Consider the following 11,823-nt stretch of genomic DNA (forward strand, 5'->3'; position numbering starts at 1 on the left):
GTTAGATTGCACACAGGTGGACTTTATTTAAGTGTCACATGGTCTCAGTGTATATATACACCTGTTCCGAAAGGCCCCAGAGTCTGCAACACCACTAAGCAAGCGGCACCACCAAGCAAGCGGCACCATGAAGACCAAGGAGCTCTCCAAACAGGTCACGGACAAAGTTGTGGAGAAGTACAGATCAGGGTTGGGTTATAAAAAAATATCTGAAACTTTGAACATCCCACGGAGCACCATTAAATCCCTTATTTAAAAATGGAAATAATATGGCACCATAACAAACCTGCCAAAACTCATGGACCAGGCAAGGAGGGCATTAATCAGAGAGGCAACAAAGAGACCAAAGATAACCCTGAAGGAGCTGCAAAGCTCCACTGTGGAGATTGGAGTATCTGTCCATAGGACCACTTTAAGCCACACACTCTGCAGAGCTGGGCTTTATGGAAGAGTGGCCAGAAAAAAATAAGCAAACTATGTTTGGTGTTCGCTAAAAGGCATGTGGGAGACTCCCCAAACATATGGAAGAAGGTACTCTGGTCAGATTAGACAAACATTTAGCTTTTTGGCCATCAAGGAAAATGCTATGATATACGTGAAAAATGGGCATTTATTGCATTTTGGAATCAAACCCTTAGTTTATTTTTAAGAACTACAAGCTTCCACCTCTCTCTCCTCTCTTTCCTCACCCCCTCTCTTTTCTTCTACCCTCCCCCTCTTTACTTCATTTCATTATCTGTCCTTCTACACTACCATCTTCCATCCTCCTCTCTCCTCTTCCTTTCTCTCTATTTCCTCTCTTCCACTTCTCTTTACAGTACATCCTCCAGCCTCCTCCCTTCCCTTTACAGTACATCCTCCAGCCTCCTCCCTTCTCTTTACAGTACATCCTCCAGCCTCCTCCCTTCTCTTTACAGTATATGCTCCAGCCTCCTCCCTTCTCTTTACAGTATATGCTCCAGCCTCCTCCCTTCTCTTTACAGTATATGCTCCAGCCTCCTCCCTTCTCTTTACAGTATATGCTCCAGCCTCCTCCCTTCTCTTTACAGTATATGCTCCAGCCTCCTCCCTTCTCTTTACAGTATATCCTCCAGCCTCCTCCCTTCTCTTTACAGTATATGCTCCAGCCTCCTCCCTTCTCTTTACAGTATATGCTCCAGCCTCCTCCCTTCCCTTTACAGTACATCCTCCAGCCTCCTCCCTTCTCTTTACAGTATATGCTCCAGCCTCCTCCCTTCTCTTTACAGTATATGCTCCAGCCTCCTCCCTTCTCTTTACAGTATATGCTCCAGCCTCCTCCCTTCTCTTTACAGTATATGCTCCAGCCTCCTCCCTTCTCTTTACAGTACATCCTCCAGCCTCCTCCCTTCTCTTTACAGTATAAGCTCCAGCCTCCTCCTTCTCTTTACAGTATATGCTCCAGCCTCCTCACTTCTCTTTACAGTATATGCTCCAGCCTCCTCACTTCTCTTTACAGTACATCCTCCAGCCTCCTCCCTTCTCTTTACAGTATAAGCTCCAGCCTCCTCCCTTCTCTTTACAGTATATGCTCCAGCCTCCTCACTTCTCTTTACAGTACATCCTCCAGCCTCCTCCCAGTCCGTCAGCTGTGTCCTTCAGTAGTCCTGAGTGGACTCTTTACGCAGTTCCAACCCCTCTCTCTGATTCCCTGGATCTCATACTAATAACTACTACTACTCAGAGTCGGAGGACACTCTATTCCCTGTGTGTGTGTGAGAGACAGGGTGTGTGTGTGTCTTAGAGTGGGTGTGCGTGTGTGTGTGATTGGGTGTGTGTGTGTGACTGTGTGTGTGACTGTGCTTCCCTGCGTGCATCTGTTAGGCTTTGGGGTTGGTTCGTCTCAGTGCAATCACCCTGGATGTCCTCTCTACAGTAGTTTTCTATTACTGAGGCGTTCTTCCACCCAGATCTCTGTATACCTGATTCTGTTTCAACCAGAATTATAGAACTCCAGATGTGCTTTTGACTTCTGCTCTTCTCCTCATCCCTCTTTCACACGTTCATCTCTCGTCCTGCAGAAGGTAGAGCGAGCTTGCAGTTTGATAATACTGTCTACTATTTCCTATTTCTCTGCCCCTGATCTGTTTAGGGGTTTCAATAGCAGAGGCCTGCCAGGGTAATTATCAGCGATGCACCAAGCCATTTGGGTTAGCTAGCATCATTACACTGCACTGTGTATGTGTGTGTGTGACTACAGCACTGTTCTCTCTTAGTCAGCATAATCACTTCATTACAGGTGCAAGGATACACATACACAGCATTTCCCTGTGTTAGTGTGTTCTGTATGTGTTTTTGTGGAAGGGTGCACACACAGCATTTTGACTGCGTTCTCCTCCCAATATACAAACCACTTAGACTGAGACAGCCACTCAGTCATACTAATATCTACAAATACAGCGTTAGTTTAATGGATGAACACAGAGGCGTAGTCTAGTTGACACACTGCACTGCAAGCAAGGGCTTGGGATGTTTTCTGGGTTATATCAATACATGAATGTTTGAAATAGCCTGTTTTCTGGGTGTGAATCCTGCTGTCATCTGCTTGCAGCATCTCTCAGCAGACCTTTTTGGGAAAGCACAGCAGTTTATATTCCCAATTACTTTGTGCCTTGGTTCAGGAACTCTGACTTTATGACATCTGCATCTCAAAATCCATCCTGAATTTGGGAAGTGGAACACTCTGTTCCAGTTAACATAGTTTCCTGGGGGTGTTCTAACAGACAGTTTCTCCTTAAGAAGACAGATGTAGTATAGTGATTGGGCTATCGCCAGATGACCTGCCTGTTATAGTGATGAAGACGTGTCTAGAACCAGAGAATGAACATGGCTTTGCACTGTGAAACCTAGAAAAGTATGAGTTGTTACTAAAGCGAGTTAAAATAGAACCAGGAATACTTCTTTATTCAACCACACAACAACAGGTTCTCTCTCTCTCTCTCTCTCACACACGCACACACACACACGCACGCACACAGAAGTAGAGTTCTCTGCTATCTCTGCTAGAGCTCTGTGCTCTAACCTTGAGTTCTCCTTGTGAAAGATACACACTGGAGCTAACAACATTATGCACACTGAAAGAAGCCCCTGTCATCTTATACAGCCAAACACACCTTCCCTCGGCAGAACCGGAAATACACTCAGACCTATTTGAATATCAGCTTTCAAAGTCAAGGCATGGTTAGAAGGTGGAGTGGGCTGTCTGTTCATTTAAAACTGCGAACATCAAGGGAGGCTACGGGTCCATAAAGGTAGCAGACCAAACATTTGAAAAGAGCTTTGAATAGATAATAGTAATGTACGTTTTCATTTTTTTCTTAAAAAGTTAAAAGCAGATCATTTATCATTCTTTAAAAGAAGCAGATTACAGCTTAAATTACCTAAATAAAAACATCCACTGTAAAAATATGGACGGCATATGAGCACAATGGGTCGTTTTATTTGTTAAAAATTTTACCTTTATTTAACTAGGCAAGTCAGTTAAGAACAAATTCTTATTTACAATGACGGCCTAGGAACAGTGGGTTAACTGCCTTGTTCAGGGGCAGAATGACAGATTTTTACCTTGTCAGCTCGGGGATTCGATTCAGCAACCTTCCGGTTACTAGTCCGACGCTCTAACCACCTGCCGCATAGTTTGGAGAGTCTCCTATTGTTACCTCAGAGTGGTTCAGACACCAACTGACTTCTGACCCCTCTCAGTTCTGAGAGCAACAGCAGTCAGATCAACTCTACACACACGTACACTACACACACTCTACACACACGTTTGTTCTCTCTGAGGGGATCTGAGGGTTGGGGAGGTAGAGGTTGGAGATGAGAGCAGGACACACACCTGGTGAAGTCAGAGGATCTCCGCACACCTTCAGACAGACAGACAGACAGGCAGGTACATCTACCTTTCATCAACACTAATGGACAACATGTCACTGATCTGTTGTACAAGTGAATGCACTGCAGTACAATACTATGGCTGGGGGGGGTGCTGGAACAGAGAAAGGGAGACACTGTTCCATATTTATCTCATTGACCAAAACCTATTTTTTACTACTCTTTCTTTACCCATTCGTTTCATTCTATTGCTACTGCACTGTCGGGACGGGAACTTGGAAGTAAGCATTTCATTACACTGTGTACTCCATGTACAGTGAGTGAACAAAACTGCTCTTTCCATGACATAGACTGACCAGGTGAATCCAGGTGAAAGCTATGATCCCTTATTGATGTCACTTGTTAAATCCACTTCAATCAGAGTAGATGAAGGGGAGGAGACATGTTAAATAAGGATTTTTAAGCCTCGAGACAATTTAGATATTAATTGTGTATGTTAGCCATTCAGAGGGTGTATGGGGAAGTAGGTGCAGGTGCACCAGTTCGGGTAGGTGCAGGTGCACCAGTTCGGGTTTTTGTATCAAGAATGATCCACCACCCAAAGGACATCCAGCCAACTTGACAACTGTGGGAAGCATTGGAGTCAACATCCCTGGGAAATGCTTTCGACACCTTGTCCATGCCCCGGCCATTAGAGGCTGTTCTGAGGGCAAAAGGGGAGGGTGCAACTCAATATTAGGAAGATGTTCCTAATTGTTTGTACACTCAGTGTATATCGTGTATATGCCAAATAAACAAACTTGAACTTGAGTTGGTTTGTAATGGGATCATTCACCCAAATGTGACTTTGACCCTGACCCTGACCTCACCTCTAACCCTCACCTTATATTAACAACAAATACACCTTCTCAAAGAATATATGTACTTGTCTTCATATTTAGAGTGTGGTGTAATTGTGTGTTTGATATAGCGTGTCCCAATCATTTCCGTCAGAACAGTGTGTGTAGTCCTTACAGTTTGTCACATGGGCTGAAGAAACAGAGCCCGAGACAGAAACAGTTGCTCAGTATACTTAGAAATGGACAGTAAATAGAGAGAAAACCGATTCATTCTCCATTTCACCTTTATCCTTAGGTAGCTCTGAGGTATAATAATTACACAAAATGGAATTCTAAAACCAAACAAGTTATCAGACTGAGCAAGAGAACGGAGAGAGATTTTTGCTTAAAAATAATATTCATCATCTTTCTCCTTTCTTTCTCCCTTTCCTTTCTCTCTTTAATCTCCCCCTCTTCTCTCCCTCCTCCTCCTCCCCCTCTCCTCTCCAACTAGTACTGTTATTATGGGTGCAGCTGGTGGTAGGGCAGAGATGAGAGAGGGAGAAAGAGAGGTTAGGGGTGTGTGTGTGAGATAATTACCCATGTTGCCTGGGAGCAGTAAGAATGAGAGAGAGAGAGAGAGAATGAGAGAGAGAGAAGAGAGAGAGAGAGTAGAGAGAAAGAGAGAGAGAGAGAGAGTAGAGAGAAAGAGAGAGAGAGAGAAGAGAGAAAGAGAGAGAGTAGAGAGAAAAGAGAGAGAGAGAAGAGAGAAAGAGAGAGAGTAGAGAGAAAGAGAGAGAGAAGAGAGAAAGAGAGAGAGTAGAGAGAAGAGAAAGAGAGAGAAGAGAGAAAGAAGAGAGAGAGAAGAGAGAGAGAGAGAGAGAGAGTAGAGAGAAAGAGAGAGAGAGAGAGAAGAGAGAGAGAGAGAGAGAGAGAGAGAGAGAGAGAGAGAGAGTAGAGATACAGTGGTTATTTCTGTCTGCCTAGATGCAGACACACACCATGAGAAGCCCCATCTGAGAGCACATTATTACAGACCAACTCTAACACATTTCAAGCAATACAGCACATTACAACACAGACTGTTCTAATCATAGTTCATTCTGATGGTCGTTCCAATTATCGCATTATCGCTTACAGCCCTGCTCTGCTGTACAATACCACACAATCAAGCGGAATTGATATCTCTGGGATATTTTTGATGTGGATAAAAGTTCTGCTATGTGTGACACTAGTAAAACAGGCAGAAGGTTTTTACACCCAAAGCAATGGATCTGAGCTGTCAGTCTTGAGTGTTAGATGGGGTGTGTTGTTATTGTGTTCATGAGTGCATGTTGTCTGTTCTGAGTTTTAAAACTTCACTCTTCAGTAACCAGTTATAACAGTTCTTCATTCCCATTAAGTTTTTCGAGACATTAACTGCAAGACGAATTAGTGCTAAATTAATAAAACACCCTATCATTTAATAGCCACAGGACTAACAATTATGGATGTAATGTGTTTTATCCTGCCTGTCACAAAATGTGTTGAGTTGTAGATTATTGGAACAAAGACTGAAAAACTTAGCTTGTTGAAAGCAAAAAATATATTAAATCAAACTAAAGGGGTAAAGAAAAGATGGAATGCCTTTTACAGTAAAAGCACACTAAAGGCCAAACACTATACATGTGTTTAAACTGTATGATATGTCATTGGTCTTTACTAACCTGATAAAAACAGCCTTATAAATCTACATTAGGAGGATGTGAATCTAAAATATAATAACATGCACTGACACTCTATACTATGACAAACACCTACCTTTAAAACATGGATATGTGCTGAGAGAGTTAGTGAGAGAGAGGAAGTGAGAGAGGGAGAGACTGAAAGGGAGAAAGAGAGAGGGAGAGAGAGAGACAGAGAGAGAGAGGGAGAGAGAGAGAGAGAGAGAGACAGAGAGAGAGGGGGAGAGACAGACAGAGAGAGAGGGGAGAGACAGAGAGAGAGACAGAGAGAGATAGAGAGAGACAGACAGAGAGAGAGAGAGAGGAGAGACAGACAGACAGAGAGAGAGGGGGAGAGACAGACAGAGAGAGAGGGGGAGAGACAGACAGAGAGAGGGGGAGAGACAGACAGAGAGAGAGAGACAGAGACAGACAGAGAGAGAGAGACAGAGACAGACAGAGAGAGACAGAGAGATAGAGACAGAGAGAGAGAGAGAGAGAGAGAGAGAGAGAGAGAGAGAAAAAGCAGTTACTAGGATAAATACTTTGATAAATCAGTACAGGAAAGAGAACGAGCTGTCAAATACATTTATTAATACACTTATCTACTCCTGTTGTCGCCTCATATCTCCCTGTACAGGGGCTATAAAGAAGACTAATGTGGGTGTGTGTCAGTGATGATGGAGATGACCCTGGTCGTGAAAGGTCATACCGACACAAAGGCCTGTCCCTGGGAGCCTCGTCCCGCACGCACACACACCACATGTACCTGTAATAGAAGTTTCAAACTTCAAGTTCCACGTTCTATTAATTGTACAGGATACACATGGTGTACGCCGCAGGTTCCTTCTTGACAATGCTACAACAATAAGAAATAATAAAAGAGAAGAATGGAAAACAAGGTGGCTACAGGGCTGTGGTGTGGCGGTGATGCTAAGGGCTCTCTCTAAGCCACAGCAGTATAAATCACAGGCTAATAACACAGTGCTGAGTTGGCCTGTATTTACTACCACTCTCTCTGCCTGCAAGGCCACACTGCTGCACTACACTACTCTACACTACACTACCTGCCTGCGATCACAGTACACACCATCTACTCACACATCCCTCATCTTTATTAAACACTCTACATGGGCCCGGTACACTGTATATGGCCTAATACATGCACTCTGTCATAGAGATTGGAGATTGGACTACTAGTACAGAAGAGGACAGAAGATAAAGGGAGGAGAGGAGAGAAGATAAGGAGAGGAGAGAAGATAAGGAGAGGAGAGGAGAGAAGATAAGGGGAGGAGAGGAGAGAAGATAAGGGGAGGAGAGGAGAGAAGATAAGGGGAGGAGAGGAGATAAGGGGAGGAGAGGAGAGAAGATAAGGGGAGGAGAGGACAGAAGATAAGGAGAGGAGAGAAGATAAGGGGAGAAGATAAGAGAAGATAAGGGGAGGAGAGAAGAGAAGATAAGGGGAGGAGAGAAGATACGGGGAGGAGAGGAGAGAAGATAAGGGGAGGAGATAAGAGAAGATAAGGGGAGTAGAGGACAGAAGGTAAGGGGAGGAGAGAAGATAAGGGGAGGAGAGGAGAGAAGATAAGGGGAGGAGATAAGAGAAGATAAGGGGAGTAGAGGACAGAAGGTAAGGGGAGGAGAGAAGATAAGGGGAGGAGAGGAGAGAAGATAAGGGAGGGAGAGAAGATAAGGGGAGGAGATAAGAGAAGATAAGGGGAGTAGAGGACAGAATGTAAGGGGAGGAGAGAAGATAAGGGGAGGAGATAAGAGAAGATAAGGGGGAGAGGAGAGAAGATAAGTGGAGGAGAGGAGAGAAGATAAGGGGAGGAAAGGAGAGAAGATAAGGGGAGGCAAGGAGAGAAGATAAGGGGAGGAGAGAAGATAAGGGGAGAAGATAAGGGAAGGAGAGAAGATAAGGGGAGGGGAGAAGATAAGGGGAGGAGAGGAGAGATGATAAGTGGAGGAAAGGAGAGAAGATAAGGGGAGGAAAGGAGAGAAGATAAGGGGAGGGGAGAAGATAAGGGGAGGAGAAGAGAGATGATAAGTGGAGGAGAGGAGAGAAGATAAGGGGAGGAGAGAAGATAAGGGGAGAAGATATGGGAAGGAGAGGAGATAAGGGGAGGGGAGAAGATAAGGGGAGGAGAGGAGAGATGATAAGTAGAGGAAAGGAGAGAAGATAAGGGGAGGAAAGGAGAGAAGATAAAGGGGAGGCAAGGAGAGAAGATAAGGGGAGGCAAGGAGAGAAGATAAGGGGAGGCAAGGAGAGAAGATAAGGGGAGGCAAGGAGAGAAGATAAGGGGAGGCAAGGGAGAGAAGATACGGGGAGGAGAGGTGAGGAGAGAAAAGAAGGGGATGAGAGAAGAGAAGGGGAGGAGGAAGGGGAGAAGAGGAGAGAGGAGGAGAGAAAGGGGAGAAGGAGTGCAGAGGGGAGATGAAAGGGGAGAGGAGAGGGGAGGGGAGGGGAGAAAGGGGAGAAAAGGAGAAAGGGGAGATGAGAAGGGGAGAGGAAGGGGAGGAGGTTTTGATATCAACAGGCATGATCAGAAAATGTTATCTCCTCTTTAACTGGGGAGAGGACACGATTAAAGTGAAGTTCCTTCAGCGATACTAATATATATTCCTACTAGAGAGTCTGCTGAAGAGGAGCACACTCTCTCTCTCTCTCTCTCTCTGCCTGTCCCTGATTGCTTTGGTGACACACACGATTAGCCAGCTGCTTCCCCTGATTAAAAAAACTCCCCTCTTTCTAGAGCATGTCCTCCTCTTCCTCCTTCCTCTGGCCCTCCATCCACTCCTCCTCCTCTTCCTCCTTCCTCTGGCTCTCCATCCACTCCTCCACCTGTCTCCTCCTTTCCCAAGTCTTCTGTCTCTCTCCTCCTTCCTCTGGCCCTCCATCCACTCCTCCACCTGTCTCCTCCTTCCTCTGGCCCTCCATCCACTCCTCCACCTGTCTCCTCCTTTCCCAAGTCTTCTGTCTCTCTCCTCCCTCTGGCCCTCCATCCACTCCTCCACCTGTCTCCTCCTTCCTCTGGTCCTCCACCTACTCCTCCACCTGTCTCCTCCTTTCCCAAGTCTTCTGTCTCTCTCCTCCTTCCTCTGGCCCTCCATCCACTCCTCCACCTGTCTCCTCCTTCCTCTGGTCCTCCACCTACTCCTCCACCTGTCTCCTCCTTTCCCAAGTCTTCTGTCTCTCTCCTCCTTCCTCTGGCCCTCCATCCACTCCTCCACCTGTCTCCTCCTTCCTCTGGCCCTCCATCCACTCCTCCACCTGTCTCCTCCTTTCCCAAGTCTTCTGTCTCTCTCCTCCCTCTGGCCCTCCATCCACTCCTCCACCTGTCTCCTCCTTCCTCTGGCCCTCCATCCACTCCTCCACCTGTCTCCTCCTTTCCCAAGTCTTCTGTCTCTCTCCTCCTTCCTCTGGCCCTCTAGCCACTCCTCCACCTGTCTCCTCCTTCCTCTGGCCCTCCATCCACTCCTCCTCCTCTTCCTCCTTCCTCTGGCCCTCCATCCACTCCTCCACCTGTCTCCTCCTTCCTCTGGCCCTCCATCTACTCCTCCACCTGTCTCCTCCTTTCCCAAGTCTTCTGTCTCTCTCCTCCTTCCTCTGGCCCTCCATCCACTCCTCCACCTGTCTCCTCCTTCCTCTGGCCCTCCATCCACTCCTCCACCTGTCTCCTTCCTCTGGCCCTCCATCCACTCCTCCACCTGTCTCCTCCTTCCTCTGGCCCTCCATCTACTCCTCCACCTGTCTCCTCCTTTCCCAAGTCTTCTGTCTCTCTCCTCCTCACTGCCTTTATACCTCTCTGTATTCCCCTCTCCAACCCACTTTTCCTCACCCACACACACTCTTTCATTTCCTGCCTACTCCTCTTTCTCCCTTCCATCACTCACTCACTCACTCACTCACTCACTCACTCACTCACTCACTCACTCACTCACTCACTCACTCACTCACTCACTCACTCACTCACTCTCACCTCTCCAGACATGTATATCACCCCTCTGTCTTTCTCTCTCTCCTGGGTTTAGTCTCTCATTTCACTTCTCCCAACATTCAATTAACTTTCCACTTCCTCTCCACCGTGACTCCCCCAACGCGTCAATCACACTCTGCTGCCGCGGCGCCTGACAGCTGGTCCCGCCCCTTCCTCCCAGCGGCTTCCTGTGTTCCGCCAGGCGTGACCCAGTCACCTGGTGGGGGGCTCCCACCTCCCTGATGCACAGCCCTCAGGGATACCTGGCGGGGCGGCCATACTGCCTGGGCTCAGGGAAGACACGCTAGGTTAACTGTTTATAAGAAACTCCTGTCCAATAGCTCACTGGGGACGGGAGGGAGTATATGGAAGAGTGTGTCTGTGTGTGTGTGTGTGTGTGTGTGTGTGTGTGTGTGTGTGTGTGGGGGGTTTGAGTCTTCCTGTCCCCAACCTCTTCTCCTAAACCACACACAGTATTGCAGAGAGATAATCTCATCGAATCCAGACATCTCTCCTTCAAAATACATCACCATGTTGACAATACACAGATGCAAAGCTGCATGTCTCCAATGGAAGTTTGATATGTCAAATGAAAGTAGAATAAAAAGCATTGACTGTGTGATATTTCCAGGATTCTCCGTGGTACAAAAGGCCTGTCATGTTCTCCGGTTCTCAATTTCTGACGGCGTGTATCTGTGTGTGTGTGTCAGTATGAGCTGTAGTGATCCTCTGTGTCTTAATGGACATACTAATATAGATAATCAGACAGTTACGGGATAGAGCCACGCTCCTGGTAGCAGCCCAGCCCATTAATCCACACGCTATTTTCCAAGACTCTTATCATTTTCTCTAAATGTGATGGGATTTACTCAAGGCCAAGGTACCCCACTGGTAATCCCTATGCCTTATAAATCTCCACTCACTGTGGGTGCATGTGTGTGTGTGTGTGTGAGAGAGGGAGTGTGGGAGATAGAGAAATAGAAAATGGAGAGTGAGAGGGACAGACTGTGTAAGAGAGAAGGAAGACAAAGGGGAAGAAAAAGAGATTGCGATTACACAAATGATGCAAATAAACAAAGAAAAACTCCAGGCTCTATCTTTTTCCAACGTAAAAGTGACATGAGAGTCACGTCTAGAGGTTAAAGCAATACTCCTGGTAAACCAGGCTGCTACAGTAGTGTGCTTGTCACATAAAAGCCAGTCTGTGTCTGGTAATGAAATAACAGAGAGGATATCAGTCTTGTGTTCGAGACCATCTGGACCGAATCAAGACCGAGACCAGAAATATTCAAGACCAAGACTGTAATTCTGTCAAATCAGCATCATAATAAGAGTTCAAAATGTCCTGTATTTCTGTGTTCATATTTCAGAACAACATATGGATCCTTTACACGTTCAGAAGTGTGAAAAGAGTCCATACTGAGGGCAAATAGAGAGAGACTACAAATGATCACTAACCAAAACAGTTTTTTTTAA

At 46.2% G+C, this 11,823-nt stretch overlaps 1 protein-coding gene across 1 annotated transcript in view; it reads right to left on the reverse strand.

Annotated features, from left to right (window-relative positions):
* Window positions 1–11,823, reverse strand: part of LOC112224409 (ephrin type-A receptor 6) — a 280,716-nt gene that overhangs the window by 68,298 nt on the left and 200,595 nt on the right. The gene's annotated exons all lie outside the window — the stretch shown is intronic.

Source organism: Oncorhynchus tshawytscha, linkage group LG03 (assembly GCF_018296145.1).
Source record: "Oncorhynchus tshawytscha isolate Ot180627B linkage group LG03, Otsh_v2.0, whole genome shotgun sequence".
NCBI classification, from domain to species: domain Eukaryota; kingdom Metazoa; phylum Chordata; class Actinopteri; order Salmoniformes; family Salmonidae; genus Oncorhynchus; species Oncorhynchus tshawytscha.